A 17,027-nucleotide genomic window follows, 5' to 3' on the forward strand; every position below is an offset into this window, starting at 1 on the left:
CCTTCTGCTGAAGTCTATGAGTATTTCGAATCATTGGAATAGCTAAAAAATTAGAGAAGAGAAAGAAAAAAAGTAACAAAGACAGAGAGTAGCAGTACTTTTTTTTGGAGGGAGGGGGTTATTGAATCCTTTTATTCTGCACACAGAAGCTCCTAAAGATCTGGCCTGTGGGATCATCTAGGCTGCATCACAAGTATATGGTTCCACACATCAACACCAGGTGAGTACAGGTCATTCTATCCCAGTCACAAGATGATAAGGTCTTCAAACAGAACACCAGATGATCAAGATAGCTCTAACGAAGCAGTGAAAACATCACAGAAAGGTGGAGGGGAGAGGGAAGTTAAGCAGCACAGGCCTCTGACCTCACAACAAAACTGGTCTAGTACTTGGCACTGCCCATTGTTAGGATAGGAGCAAACTTCTACAGAGGTGACTGGCACCTACTAGTGCTGAGGCCTCCTGGCCATAGAGCTTACTTGGCTGGAGGGTTTCTAAAGTTCCTTCCAGCAAATTTAGCCTTGCTACCAGCTCTTCCTCAATTCTGAGAAGCTGGTTATGCTTGGCCAGAATCTCAGATTGACAGAGGGCACCAGTCTTGATCTTCCCAGCACAGAGAGCCACCACCAGGTCTACAATGAAGGTATCTTCAGTCTCCCCAGAATGATGGGAAACCATTACTCCCCAGCGACTGGACTGGGCCAGTTTGCATACCTGGAGAGATTCAGTCACTGAGCCAATCTGGTTCACTTTGAGTAGGAGGCAGTTGCAGGCTTTCTCATTCACAGCCTTTTCAATGTGCTTGGGATTGGTCACCAGGAGATCATCCCCTACCACCTGGATGCCTGCAGTAGCAGTGAAATTCTTCCAATCTTCCCAATCAGAGTAGCAGTACTTTAGCCTACTCTACATAAACTTATTTACTAATGACAATAGCTGTCACAATAAGAAAGGCACAAAAGTTGAATGCATGGAGTTGCCTAAGTGGCAGTTGCTACCAATCCTCATAAACTAGGCACCCACCTTCCTCTGTGGGGACTGCCCATTATTAGCCCTCAAATAGCTATGAGAAGCAGGCTTCATAGGCTGCCTGTATTGCTGTCACACGGATAGTTGTCTTTAACAGAAGGTGTCAGCTAAGCGATGCAAAGCGTAGAGCACTGGCCCTGGAGTCAAGAAGGCTGGAGTTAAAATCTAGCCTCAGACACTTACAAGATATGTAATCCTGGACAAGTCATTTAAGCTCTACCTGCCCCAGTTTCCTCAGTTGTAAAATAGGGAAAATAATAGCACCCAACCCCCAGTGTTGTGGGGAGCAAGTAAGATAGTATTTGCAAAGCACCTAACTCAGTGCCTGGTACATAGTAAGTACTTAGTAAATGCAAGTTCCCTTCCCTTCCCCCTTCCAAGAAGAGAGTCAAGTGAGAACTTTCCATGATGAAGGAACAATTACTGTTGGGGAATGGTGTTCTGGAATAGCTTTCTTTACCTGTGTTTGTATTTATGCTTCTCTATTCTGGGGAAGTACTGAAACTTGTGCAAGGTTGTTGTGATACCTAACTGGGGGATGGTAAGAACCCCCAAAGGTTAGGTAGCAATGACCAATTCAAAAATTCATCTTCTGAGCCCTTCCATTATCTTTCAGGGGTGCCTATGTCCAAAACCTTAGACCTCTTGCAGTCAGAATTAATGGGACACTTGACAGTAGGGCATCAAAATATACCTCGTGGAGACCAAGGGGCCCCGGAGTCTCCTACACAAGAAAAGATATTTTCTACACCCATCTACAATGGTCTTTTGTGGCAGCTTAGGAGACAAGAATATGGCACCAGTCGAAAAATTCTTCACTGAGGCTATTAATTAGACATTTTAGTCACTGCATTTTCTAGTAAATTCATCTCTTGACAATACAAGGATGTAGAGATGCTCATTAAATAACTTTTGCTGAACAGACATGTATTTGACTCCATTGAGGGTAGAGAGAGGACATCTTATATGTACAACATCTTTTTTATCAGTAATAAATGTTAAGTCAGCTGAAAAATAACACTGGCAATTTCCTGCAGTCACCATACCACCATACTAATCAGGACATTAGAAACTCGAGGAATCTTCTAATGACAGTGTTCTTAGTTTTCAGAAAATTTTCCCACAAAAAAAGAAGGAGAGAGAGGGTGGGAGAGAGAAGGAGAGAGAGAGAGAGAGAGAGAGAGAGAGAGAGAGAGAGAGAGAGAGAGAGAGAGAGAGGGAGAGAGGAGAGAGAGGAGAGAGAGGGAGAGAGAGAGAGAGAGAATTCTTGACCAGTGACTTTAAAATTTTCAAAGGGCCTCAGAATGGTGCCCTTACTCCTTCCTTCATTTCTCCTCTTAGAAGACTTTCCAATTTCCTTATATAAACAAGCCAGTATGAAGTCAAAAAGAGCAAGCTAAACATTGGAGTGAAAAGTGTGATTTCAAGAACCTGCCAGGAGGTTTGAAAAAGGAGGCTTTTAAGCTAAGAAACAGCTTCTATGAGCTAAATTTCATTAACAAAAAGGGAGTATTTTAAAATCCCTTACAGCTTTCAGCAGTGTATAAAAAGTTACTTAGAAACTAGGAAGCACTTTTGCATCTCATTTACCTAACTGATGAGAGATAAATGAGTTAAGCATGGAAAGTATAGCCTTGAGGTACTTTTTTTGCACATGAAACACAGCCTGAGCTCTCCTTAAAGACAAGAGAATCATTAACTCTCTGCCACCACAGGGCCAACCATGGTTACTAACTTTTCCTAAAGCAACAGTTGCAAAGACAGTAATAGAAAAATTAGAAATCATAATTTTTAACCTTAATTGCTTTGCAATAGAGATGAAATGCTATTTTTGGGTGGGGGGAAGGGGCATGGCTTTGAGCAGAAGTCCCAGAATTAGGACAGTTTATAAAAAGACAGAAATGTTTTGTTGTTTTTAATTTTGTGAATGAATACAGGTTTCAACTGGCCGTTGGGTTTCACTGGTCATCTCCAAACTGTCTTTCCACTGACTATCCTCTATGTCAGCAATGTTCTCTCTCCCTACTTCTGCTTCCTGGTTTCTCTAGCTTCTGTCAAGGCCCAGCTCGGATTCCATCTTTTATCTTCTACATTCTATCTACAATCCATCTTCTATATGTCCATCCTCTATAGGAGGCCTATTTCAATCCCCTCCTCCCACCCTCACCCCACCAGCTCTTACACTGCTAGAACTTTGTCTCTGAGATCACTTCCCATTTTCACTGTATATATCTTGCATGTACACAGTTGTTGCATGTGTCTCCCCTATTAGAATATAGTTCCTTGAGGACAGAGAGCATGTTTTGTACCTTTCTTTGTATTCTCTGTGCTTAGCACAGTGCAGGTAAGTGTTTAATCAATGTTTGTTGACTGACTAACCTTTAGCCCTCCAGATGGAGCTGTGGGAACTAGCTTCCCTGCCTCAGGAAGAGCTTCTCACTCTGGTGCAGATTTAGAGCTCTTTAATTTTAGAGGCTACATTTAGGAGAACAATAATTGTCCACTTTCTAAGAAAAATGAAAGGCAACCCTTCCTGAGTAGCTTTGGAATCTTGACTCCAGGCTGCTGCCAAACTGAGAATATCCCTTTCTAATGGAATATGTCCAAGTATTTCTGAGTAAAGATATCTTTCTATCTAAAAGGTGACAGAGAGAAACAATCTCTTTTATGTTGATGCTTCAGGGAGCCATCAGTGGTTGTTTCCAAAATATGAGAGTCTATCCTAGTTATGCCTGCCCTGAAAATGCCTCCCTTATGATCACTTTTCAGTGAAATTGTAGTCAGATTAGCATGCCTGGGAAATATGGAAGCAGCATGTATTAATGCTCTGGGTTCTGTCTTCAGAGGACATTACTCCTGCCAAGACATTCAGAGAATGTAAACAGTGACATTTGATTTTTATCTGTATAGCCATTACTTTTAGTTTTCTTTCTGTAGCATGTACAAGGACTACCCCCAAAGGGATAGTTTTTCATTAGTAGAGTAGAAAATGAAAATGATTTAATTTGGACATTCTTTCTTAGAAGCTCTTGAAATTGAAGTCTCCATTAAAAAAATGTATAAGGAAAAGTTGTAAAAAAAAAATCATGATATATTCTTAGATCAACAGTAGAAACTGCACAAAGTGAGAACTGGTGACCCAGTCATAACAAAGCATAAAAAAATGCCAATTTGTGAGAAAATACAATAGAATCACAGCTGTATTCATGTCATGGAAATGAAAATTTTCAGAGCAATCACCTTGAATGTATTTTGGCTACATAAAATCATAATGGAGTTCTTTTAATATACATGATTTCCTTAAGGTCTGAAAAGATAAAAGTTTATTCTCTGCTATGAAAGATTTTTTTTCCTCTACTCTGATTTTTCCTACTCCAGGTGCACTTAGATGCCATTGTATTAACTCTGTGTGTGTGTGCCCATGTCTCATTTAATTTTTCTTTCCATTGCAATATGAGAAGAACTCTTCAAAGAAGGAATGATTGTCATTAACAATTCTCCTGCCTGGAAATGGCATCTATGTCTATCATTTAGGCTAGTGACAAGATTTAAATATAAACTCCTTAGGGTTTCTTTTTTTTCCCCACACTTTCCTCTTCATAGACAGGTGGTACTCTATAAAAGAGAATAATGGGAAGATAAGAGCTACAAATCTAATATTCTGCTTTAAGCTGTCAGCAAATTTTCCTTTCATTCTTCAGTCGCTAAAGGAATTCCATAATAATCAAGAAGAATACATTTGTAGAACACCACCAAGCCGGCCTGCCACAACACCTGTAATTATTTTAATGTCATGTCTGTAGCTCTATGCATTAGGGGAGAGATGCCATAAGTGAAGACATATTAAAACACACCCACATGATGTGCCATGTGGAGCTCATTATCAATATTGGCTCCCTTGCCAGAGGACAGATGCTACATATCCTCAAATCTTCCTTTAGAGAACATTTACATTGTTTAATGGGATGCCCAAGAGCAAGCTTCATGTCCCCAAACTGGCCAAAGAAAATTATTTTTAATCATCCAACTATTAGTAAGAATTGACTGAGAACCTACTCAACTCATACAATCTGAAAATCTCAGAATAGAAGAGGACTTTTGATATAATCTAGTCCAACTTCCTTCCCCATCAAGAATGTCCTCTATCACATCCCTGACAGGTGAGCATCCAGCTTCTGAACATTTCTATCTGAAAATAGAAGATAAATAACACTTCTATTACTCATCTCACAAAGTAGCTGTTAGGAAAGTGGACAGGTTCATAGAACTAGAGATCCAAGGATCATAGCTGCAGAGATGGAATGGACCTCAGAGTCTAATCCAACTCCTTTATTTTACAGATGACGAACCTGTGGCCCAAAAAGGTCATACAGATATAAAGTTGCATACGTCAGAGGTATGAGAATGGGGATTTGAACCTAGGTCCTCTAACTCCAGAATTAATACTCTTGCCATACATCATGCTGCCTCCTTAAAGCACTGTAACCTTGAGTTGTTATCCTTATTCTAATATCATTATTATTTTCCAGTGGTGGAGACTCATTTTCATGAGGCAGGCCATTTCCTTTTTGGACAATTCTGATTGCTAGGCAATTATTTTTAAATTGATTCATAATCTGCTCCCTGTAGTGTCTATGCAACTGGTCTCATTAGATATAAAATCTAATCAATGTTTAACATGACAGACCTTCACATTTTTGAAGAGAGATAACATATTTTTCCAAATGTTCCTTTTTCCAATCAAAGTAACCAGAATTTTTTTCAACCGATCCTCATCCATTATAAATTCAATTCCCTTCACCATCCAAGTTGGAGGGAGACATGTCTGCACAGTGGTGGATATGAAGCTCCTGGGACCCCAAAATGTTCTTGTCTGGTCCATGGTAGTCAAGAAATACCCATCTATTTCAATCCATGGCTAACACGTCACTACTTTTATTGAGTCTCCCCTAAATGAGTCAGATAAACCATGTGACATAGTAAAGCCAAAGACTTTTACTTAAAGTCTAATAGTAACATAAAAAGTAAATAACAAAAGGTTAGCTCAAACAGTGGGCATGGTCATCACTCACTTCCCAAAGCTACAACCAAAGATTCACTAGTAATAATTCCTGATCAGCCCATACAGAATTCTCCTTCCACCTCCTCTACACAGTGGGAATAACATTTCATCTAGTCACTCAAGGCGGGATGTGTTGGCTAGTATCTGCAGCAGCATTGTTGGGAGGGGAGAACTTTTCAGAACACTGTAGTCTAAGCCCAACCCTCCAGCAGAATGTGACACAGAAATCATGAAGTATTATAGAGAACACTATGGCTTCCTAGCAGGGAAAAAAAGAGAAAATTATGTCAGAGCTTCCTTAGCTACCTCTGTACCTCTGCTGCCTAAACATATCTATTTCTGATCTTACTGTGGATCTTACTGAGGTCAGGTGCATGTTAACTCTAGTTGTAAGCTCAGGATCTGCAGATATTGAATCAATGAGGCTAATAAAAAATAAATATGACATTGATAATAGTAATAATTTTTACTTACAAAGGAAAAAAATCACAACCAAAACCATAATAACCACCATGATGTCACCAAGATTATAAACTAAGGTCATAACAAACCTAGAAATCAATCAAAGAGGAAACTAGGAAGCCAGAAACCAGAAACAGAAAACATACTCTCTGGCTAGAATGTTATTACCCCCTTGTTCATAAGGAATCTCGTTGCTGCTAGGGGAAACTCAAGTTATTCAGGGTTACTTGAACTTCGATGTAGTTAGAGTCTGCTATCCTTCCCTCTACTGCCAAGCCTTCCTTGCCTTTCAAGATTATTTGCCTAAAATAAAGGTGGGGAACCTGTGGCCCTAAGGCCACACGTGACCTTCCAGGTTTTCAACTGAGGCCTTTGGACTGAATCCAAATTTTACAGAACAAATCTCCCAAAAATATTTTGGCCTTAAGGTCACAAGTCACACATACACACCCTGCCCCACCCTGACTTTTATCCCCCACTTCTGCCCCCAAACTATTCAGGAAAAAGCTAAATCATTTTATTGAGGGAGCACATCCTACATTACTTCCAGGGTTGATATGTTGTTCTTTCAATGTCAATTCCTGGTTTCCCAATGAAGGCGGACTAAGAATGCAAAAATTGCCCTGGTCATATCGGGCTTCTAGTGAGAAGTAATGAATTCTCATCTTCACTATCCACCCCTTTGTCTATATAATCAGCTTTAAGCAAATGTTGACCTACAGAACTATCACCCCTTAATAAGTTGATGATGACTGAGGGCATATACTACCACAGCAGGGAAATAAGTCCATGTAGAGAAAGTGAGTACAAAAAACAAACAATTCTGATCTTTAAAACACCTATTCCAATGTTCAATGAAGTCCACTGCCTAAGGCTGAAAAGACAAATAAAACACTACATAATATAATAGGGCAGCTAGGTAGCACAGTTGATAGAATGCAAGGCCTGGAGTCAGGAAAATTCATCTTCCTGAGTTCAAATCTAGTCTTAGAAACTTACTAGCTATGTCACCCTAGGCAAGTCACTTAACCCTGTTTGCCTAAGTTTCTCACCTATAAAATGAGCTGGAGGAGGAAATGGCAAATCACTCCAGTATCTTTTGCCAAAAAACCTCCAAATGGGGTCATGAAGAGTCAAGCATAACTGAAACACAATGCTACTGTGTTCATTTGCTTCTATATGTTGTATACGTAATCTATTCTACTGATTAACCTCTCTATTTTCAATCAGTATGAAAGCATTATAATGTAGTATAGTTTGAGACCTGATACTGAAACATATCTTCCCTTACCACTTTTGTCATTATTCCCTTTTACATTTTTGACCTTTTATTTCTGTATATGAATTCCATTTTTTTGCTTTGTAAATTGTTAGGTGATGTCATTTTTTATTATATCACCTTGATCTACCTACATTCAGTTAATTTAGGTCTGTCTTTATATCGACAAAGATAAAGAAGAAAAAAGTTAAGGTCTTGAATAGAAAAATTAGAAATGCTACATCTCTAATAATTATGGAATGGAAATAGAAAGGAATTTATATATCTCTTTGCTATAATAAGTCACCTTTGCAGAAATTGCCCATTTATTAGGGCATAAAGACCTCATCAAAAATGTAGAAAAATAGAAATACTGCTTATAATCCAATAAGATTATACTCAAAAACAGCCCCTGAAGAAATAAATTAAAGTTACTGGAGAAAATAATTCTAAAGAATTGTCATGCAAAAAACCACAGCATAAAAACAATAGAAAATTTCATCAAAGAACACCATACCAAAATTTATGGAATGACACTAAAGAGTTTCTGTGGGGATATATACATATGTGTGCATATACATGCATATATGTATGTATATGCATACATAGATATGTAAATACTTTCACCAATCAAACAAATGCTTACATTGTCCATTTCATCAGAAGTATCAACAAATCCATAAATTGGGCTTGGTAAGACTTGAAGAACAAAAAATTTAAAAAAAACCCTCTCATCTCAGGACAAAGTAGAATTCTGAGAACCAAAAAAGTGATTTGTATATTTGTTAGAAAAAAAGATTGAATTGATAAATAACTAGGGTTTTTTATTTAATTTAAATATCAGTTATCTAAGTTGATTTTTTTAAAGAGAAGAGAAAAGTATCAAAAATAAAAAGGAAACTTCAAAGCAATTTAAGAGAAAATGCAAGAAATAATCCAAAATGTTTTAGCCTAATTAGCTCAGTTCTATGTTATTTCTTTGGTTCATTCATATAACTGACTGTCATGGCAAACTGTCTGCCATTTAAGTCTACACACCCCTGAGCAATGTTTTGTTTTGTTTTGTTTTACTTTTTGACTAGTAGAATTTCCCACCTTTAAAAAAATTTCTTTAATTAGGAGTCTTCTCACCTACTTAGCTCTGATCTCTAATTAAAGGATTCCTGTTGAAATCTATGAGTATCCAGAAGCCATCTTAATCTCTTGTCAGGGAGAAGACCTTATGTAAAGATAAAATTTTCACCACTCTCTGCATCTTCCTTTCTAGTTGGTTCTCTCCTCACTGTCCATATTTCAAGTACCTTCTCCCCCTATCTAGCATCTTGCTTGTACCAGCATCTTTTGTCCCTGCTAGCACATGTGCATGGTGAGGTTGTCCTGCCTTTTCTCATGGTGCCACATAGGTGTGGCACTTGCTGTTAACTAATTACCAATTGCTGGTAATGTTAATGAAAACAGAAGTTGCCTTCAGTTGTTTTCTGCTAGTAGGTTTTATGTAGGAGTTCTACTTCCAGCCTGATTTTGCCTTTTCTTTTCTCATATCTTCTCCCCAATGTTCAGAATTCAAACGTACAGATATATCTGACTTTTTTTTATTGCCTGAGTATATTCTCTGGTTGAGTTTAATTCAATTCAACAAATATTCATTAAAAATCTATACTATACAAGGCACAATACTAGGAACTGGGGATGCAAAGACAAGAAGTGCCACATTTCCTGCCTTCTAGTTGCTTATACAGTTATCCTTCCACATTTTGGGGTTTAGGGACACAGTGTCCCTGCAATCTGAAAAATCCACTTAAGATGTTTTGGTGCTCCCTTTGTGCCAGAGAAGAAGTACGATATTTTTTTTTCTTTTTTGTTTATAGGGTGTTTACAGTACTTTATTTTAAAATTTGGATTAAGTATCTGGTCATAGGCTCTGTGGTCTGCTGGCCTTCATGTGTCATCTGCAGCTTCCTCAGAACTGCCAAAAAATTCCATTTAATTTCTCATGCTGACTGGCAATATATCAAACTGCAATGGAGAAAGCAACAATATAGAAGAGATAACTGTAGTTGAGTGGTAGGGTTAAGGCAAGGGGCAAATAACTACAATAAAATCTTGATTTGTTGCTCCTTCTTCTGGCTTTTCTTCTCCGTGTCACATCCTTCCATACGGAAAATTCCTGACACAGATTCAGATTTGCCTCTATCTCTTTAGATTCTTTTTCTTATTACAATTCAAAGGCACTTGTTACGTTCACTGTGATCTCTTATGATTGTAACAAACATGGTTTTGTTGTGCTAAGTACAAAAGAAAGGTCATAGGGGGTTTTTGGTTGAGTATGGACCCAGTTATGTCCTCAGAAAAGTGATAGTTTTGGGTCCCAGCTATGGGATCATTGCTAGAAAACCAGAGCTCACTATCAGAAGAGAATACAGAACCTTCTGCCAGGGGAGGTGCTATGTATTGGGGAATTTACAAAGTTCAGAGACAGCATGGTGCCTGCCCTTAAGGAACTTACAGTATTAGAGGGTATAATACATAAACCTATAATATGCAATGCTGCATTGTGAGTGCCTTATACACATGTGGAACAAAGTGCTAAATGAAGTCCTAAGAAGAAGGTCTTTGTCAACCTGGAATTAGGGAATAGTTCCTCTAGGAGACTATATACAAGTTATGCTTTAAAGAATGAAATAAGAATTCAACAGACAAAGAGGGCTAGGGAGTATAGTTTAAGTATAACAAACACCATAATCAGACACTCAAAAGCTGTGAAGTACAGAATGCTAGGTGGAGCAGTGGATAGAGTACTGAGCCTACAGTTAGGAAGTACTGAGTTAAAATCTGGCCTCAAAAACTTATTAGGTATGTGACCCTGGACAAGTCACTTAGCTCTGTTTGCCTTAATTTCCTCATCTGTAAAATGAGCTGGAGAAGGAAATAGCAAACCCATCCAGAATCCTTGCCAAGAAAACCCCTAAAGGAGTCACAAAGAGTTGGATGAGACTGAAAACAACTAAATAACAACAACAAATTTAGAATAGAAAGATGTCCAGTGTGTCTAAAACATATATTGTTTGGAAGTCAGTAATGTAGTATACTATTGAATATGACCTAGGATAGGTAATATAAAAAAAAACAGGAGAATTAGAAAAAAAATTTTGATTATGCAAACCAGAGATTGGGATACAACCAGCATAGTGTCTTATATGACGAAGGCATTTAATAAAAGCTTAATTGATTGACAGTTGTCAGTTGATTAAAAAGGTAGTAGTATAGATCAAAACATGGGGGTTGAACCTATAACTACATAACATGGAGATAGAGTCTAGCATTCCAGGATGAAGCTTGATAATAGATGAATTAAGTTGGTTAAATTAGAATCTATATAAATTGTTTACTGCAATCTACTCATGTATGTGCTTATTGTTGTTGTCCAGTCCTTTCAGTCATGTCTGACTTTTTGTGATCCTATTTAGAGTTTTCTTGACAAAGATACTGGAGTGTTTGCCATTTCCTTCTCCAGCTCACTTTACAGATTAGGACACTGAGGCAAATCACATTAAATGACTTGTCCAAGGTTCCACAGCTAGTAAGTATCTGAGGCCAGATTTGAACTAAGGAAGATGAGTCTTCCTGACTCCAAGACCAGCGTTTTATTCACTGTGCACCTAACTGCCCTTTATATGTGTGCATATATGTATACAAATATACACATATACACACCACATATTTGTGCATATACTATATTCACATATAAGCATATATATGAAATGGCAGTCAGGCAGAGTAGATACTGGAATAGCTTATATTCATGAAGACCTTAGTTCTTATATATATTGGGCATATGATCCAGGGTTAATCACTTAATTTTCTCAGTGCCCCAGGAAACTTTCTAAATTGCTGGATATTTATTGCTATGCACAGGTAGAGGATATTTCCTCATCAGAACTTCCCTATATCAATGACATCATTGGACCAGACACACACTTATACACATGTATGTATGTACATGTGTGTAGGTGTGTATATACACGCATACATAAATATAACCATACATGTGTATATGTATATACACACATGTATGTATGTATGTATATGTATTTTTTAATGCAGCTATTTGAAGAGTGGTCACATGGAAGAGCAATCAGACTTGTTCTACATGACCAGAGAGGGTAAAAGTAGAAACAATAAGTAGCCTCTTAAAGATATGAATTTAGGCTTGAAGTAAAGAAAATCGCCCTAACAATTAGATATATCCCAGAGTGGAATGTGCTGCCTTGGGAAGCAGTGTATGAGGATCCCTCATAGGAGATCTTCCAACAAAGCCTGGGCCACCACTTGCTATTCTTTACATAATAGTGTATATTCTTTTCTGAAACGGGTTGAACTAGAACTCTGAAACTGTGATTCTGTTAGGTTTTTACCCTGGTGTCCTCCCTCCCACCCTCCCTTCTCACCCACCCCCTTGCCGTTTTACTAAATCAGCTCATGAAATATAAGCAACCGAATGATAAGACTATTTCAGAGCTCTGGAACCAGATGCCCAGTAAACAGTTAATGCTCCATCAAGGAAAGATTAGCTATTGTGATGATCGCTATAGTATGGCTAGCCACTCCATGATTGTATCTACCTCTTCCCATCTCAATTGTCCCTCTTCCTTGTTGTGGATTATTAGCTATTGGATTGTAAATCTTATTCTCAGGTGAAATTAACTGTTGCAAAAATATTTGTGACAGGTACACATTTGATAGCTAGAGAAAGGGCTAACACTTGGCATCACTGAAACTTGATGCCAGCTGGTGGCCCCTTTCTTTCTGTGATACTTCCAGAGGACACTCTCTCTTTCTTTAGGAAAAGTTCATTTCCACTTTTTTGGTCTCTTGATGTGCTTTGTGACAGGCCACAGGAAAGGTGACTGACTGGTTTCCTAATCTAAAATGATAAATTCTTGTGAAACTCATTGTATACTTTAATACTGGCAGATTTTCAGGCAGCTGGTTGACGTACTATGGCATGATTGCCAGGCATTCTCTTGCTCATGGGAGCTGATTCTGAAATCCCTAGATTTTTTTAAAAGTAGAAATAAGAGGTTCTTGAGCCAGAGGCTAGAACTTAAGCATATATGAGAGTCCCTCTGGCTGTTGGCCATGACAATATTCCAAATTTGGGTAATTCTTTTTCCTATTTATGCAAAACAGTGCCCAAGTAAATCCCTAAGAGAGCTCTGGTTCTGAACACTCAATGATAAGGATCTCTGCCCAGTTCCAGGGCCAGGGATCAACAGAGAGAAACCCTCTGATGGCTTGGTTGGCATCCTTAACCTTAAATAACATTTTTTCCTTTTTTTTCGTATGTGAAACTGCAAATCTATTATGTACAACTTGCTATTCTTTTAAATATATAATAATGCCCTGAAGGCTATTTATGGGCCAAAGTTCTATGTTGCATCTCAACTATTCAATGCCCATGGAGCCAAACTGATTAATGATGAGGACAAGAACAGTCAATTTCATGTAAATATTTTTTTTCTTTTTTTTCTTCCCCTCCACCCTAGAGATGGCTACCATTAAATATAAATGTGTGTGTGTATGTGTAAATCATTCTATACATCTATTTTTGAGTTCTTTCTCTGGATGCAGATAGCCTCTTCCTTCATATGTCCTCTGTAGTTAATTTGAGTATTTATAATAGTCTAAATGACTTATTCACTCAGAATTGCTTTTAGAACAATGCTGTCATTACTGTATTCAGTGTTCTCCTGGTTCTGCTCATTTCACTCCTCATTATTTCATGCAAGTCTCTCCATGTTTTTCTAAGATCATTGAGTTCCTCATTTCTTATAGTACAGTAGTATTCTATCACAATCATATACCACAACTTGTTTAGCCATTCTCCATTTGATGGGCATCCCTGCAATTTCCAGTTCTTTGCCCCTACAAACAGAGCTGCTGTAAATATTTTCTAAATATGGGTTCTTTTCCTTTTTTCCTAATCATCTTTGGAAATAGACCTGGTAGCAATATTGCTGGGTCAAAAGGTATAGGCAGTTTAATAACTCTTTAGGCATAATCCAGATTGCAATAATAATAAAAATAACATTTTTCACATTGCATGATCAAGGATGTAAGACTGAAGTCTTGCAATTCAATAATTACTCCACCTCTAGATTTCTTTTTCTTGAAGACACTGAAAGTGAAAAACGTAAATTTTAGTTTCACAACCCATTTGGCAAGACAAATGATCGATGGTTGGGTTCCCTGCATTGTCATTTAGCCTTGACATAAAGCTCTATAGTTTGCTTTCTCTTCATCATTAGGTACTTTGGCAGATCTCCTACTCTGTGTGTCTGTTTCAGAGGGAGAAAAAAGAAAAAGGAAAAAAAACACCTTTTCTTTCCCTCTAATACAAAGTTTCTCTCTTTTTTGTTGTTTTCACTGCTACAATCTCCCTTTATTCCTTCTAGAAATAAGGGCTTGAACTTTCTGTTTCCAAGGTTACTTTGTCTTCCCTTTTTACTCCTCCTAAAAATCCCTTTCTTTACAAGCCTCCCTGATAAGGTTCAATCTATCTGACTCATGACATTTTTCCTAGTCATATCCCTCACATCTTTCCTGGTGCTCACCCTTTCTTCTCTCTTTCAGTGGGGTTCATACTGTTAAGAAACTTTCTCCTTTTCTGCTTCAGGCTCTGCAGTCAAACCATCTCTCCCTACGCTTGCACATTGTTTTTTCCCCTGTCTTGTGGCATTTAGAGTGTGTGGCTGCAATGTTATTTATTTCAGTCATTTCAGTCATATCTGACTCTTCATGTCCCCCTTTTGGGGTTTTCTTGGCCATGATACTGGAGTGGTTTGCTATTTCCTTTCCACCTCATTTTACAGATGAGGAGCTGAGGCAAACAAGATTAAATGACTTGCCCAGGGTCACACAGCTTATAAGTATCTGAGAATGAATTTGAACTCAGGTCTTCCTGACTCCAGGCCTAGCACTCTATCCACCATGCCACCTAGCTGCCCACAATGTTATTGGTATGAACCCTAAAAATCTACCCTAGACATGTGGGAAAATGAGCCCACATATCAGTCACTAATCAGGGGCAGGCTTAATGCAAAGTAGGCAGTCATTTGGCAAGGCTGGAGAAGTAATCATCATCATCGTCGCCATCATTGCCATCATCACTGTCATCATAGTAGTAGTGGTAATAACATTTATAAAGCATTTCCTTTGTACCAGGCACTGTGCAAAGAACATCAAAATTATTTTCTCACTTGATTATCACAATGACCCTGGGAAATAGGGGCTAGTATTATTCTCATTTTACAGATGAGGAAACTGAGGCAAACGGACTTTCTAAGGGTCACACAGCTAGCAAGTGTCTGAAGTCAAATTTGAACTCAGATCTTCCTAACTCCATGGGGAAGCTGGGTGGCACAGTGGATAGAGCACTGGACCTGGAGTCAGAAAGACCAGAGTTCAAATCTGACCTCAGAAACTTACTCTCTGTGTGACCCTGGGCAAGTCACTTCACCTCTGTTTGCCTTAATCCACTGGAGAAGGAAATGGCAAACCACTTTCCTACCTTTGCCAAGAAAACCCCATGAACATTTAGTCTGTGGGGTCACAAAGAGTCAGACAAGACTGAATGAATGAACTAGGACAACAGCAACTTCTTGATTCCAGGTCCGGTACTCTATCTACTGCACCCTGAGCCAAATATATAGTTCTAGAGCTAGAAGGGATCTCAAAAGCCATCTAGTCCAATGCTCTGATTTTATAGAAGAGGAAACAGGCACAGAGAAGCTAAGTTACGTGCACAAGGCTCCCAGTAGGTAAACATCACAGATGGGATTTGACCTCAGATCATTTGACTCTGAAGCATGTGTTCTTTCAATTGTGTTATACTATCTTCCCAACCTACCTTTTTGCTAAAATGCCAGGAAAATGAAATAGAAATAGGACCTATATAGTTCTACCATTAGAAATTGTTCCTTTGTGGAAAGATATTGCATCTCCTGCTAAAACATTAATGTAGCACCTATGATCAATCAGTTGATCACAAGATTTGAGGTGCTTCTCTTTGCCTTACCTGTAGTCACATTACTCTGGTTTCCATTCTGCTTCACAAAGCTGTCAGCATCTGTGCCTATCATGTGCTCTGATGTTTTACAACTAGATATTTATTCCTTGGTGTTAGGCAACAAATGTCTTGTAGTGATTTTTTAAAGTACACACCACTCAGAAAGATGGCACATAATCTTCACTGACTTTAATTCTTCAGCATAAATTAGTTTGGGGCAAAAGGGCTATAAAACTGTGCATACCCTTTGACCCAGCATTACCAATTCTAGACCTGTATCGTGAAGAGATCATGAAAATGGGAAAGGGACCCACCTGTACAAAAATATTCATAGCAGCTCTTTTTATGGTGACCAAGAGTTGGAAATTGAGGGCATGCCCATCAACTGGTGAATGACTGAACAAGTTGTGGTATATGAATGCAATGGAATACTACTGTGCTATAAGAAGTAATGAGCAGACAGATCAGAAAACCCTGGAAAGACTTATATGAACTGATGCTAAGTGAAAGGAGCAGAACCAGGAGAACACTGTGCACAGTAACAGACATGTTGTGTGGTGACTAACTTTCATACACTCGGCTCTTCTCAACAATGCAAGGATCTAAGACAACTCTAAACGACCCATGATGAAAAAAGATGTCCACATCCAGAGAAAGAATTACAGAGTCTGAATGCAGACTGAAGCATACTATTTGATCTGTTTTCTTTTGTTTGTTCTATTTCTTCTTTCTTTTGGCTCCTTCTATTAGTTCTAACACTTCTTTACAACATGACTACTGTGAAAATAAAATAAAACAAATTTTGGGCAGCTAGGTGGCACAGTGGATATATCGAGTGCTGAGTCTAAAGTCAGGAAGACTCATCTTCTGGAGTTCAAATTTGGCCTCAGATACTTACTCACTGTGTGACCCTGGGTAAGTCACTTAACTCTACCTCAGTTTCCTTATCTATAAAATGAGCTGGAGAAAGAAACAGCCAACCACTCTAGTATCTTTGTCAAGACAACCCCAAATGAGGTCACAAAGCACAGAGCATGACTGAAACAACTGAACAAGTAAATTAGTTTATCACATTAATGAATCATCTATGCACTTCTGCTCTGTTCTTAGACTACACTGGCCCCATACAGTGCTGAGGCAGGTGACCC

The 17,027-nt window shown here is 38.4% G+C and overlaps 1 pseudogene; it reads right to left on the reverse strand.

The window, feature by feature from the left end:
* Positions 1 to 475: 475 nt before the first annotated feature.
* LOC118851052 lies at positions 476 to 15,952 on the reverse strand (annotated as a pseudogene).
* Positions 15,953 to 17,027: the final 1,075 nt, after the last annotated feature.

This window comes from Trichosurus vulpecula, chromosome 5 (genome assembly GCF_011100635.1).
Source record: "Trichosurus vulpecula isolate mTriVul1 chromosome 5, mTriVul1.pri, whole genome shotgun sequence".
NCBI classification, from domain to species: Eukaryota; Metazoa; Chordata; class Mammalia; order Diprotodontia; family Phalangeridae; genus Trichosurus; species Trichosurus vulpecula.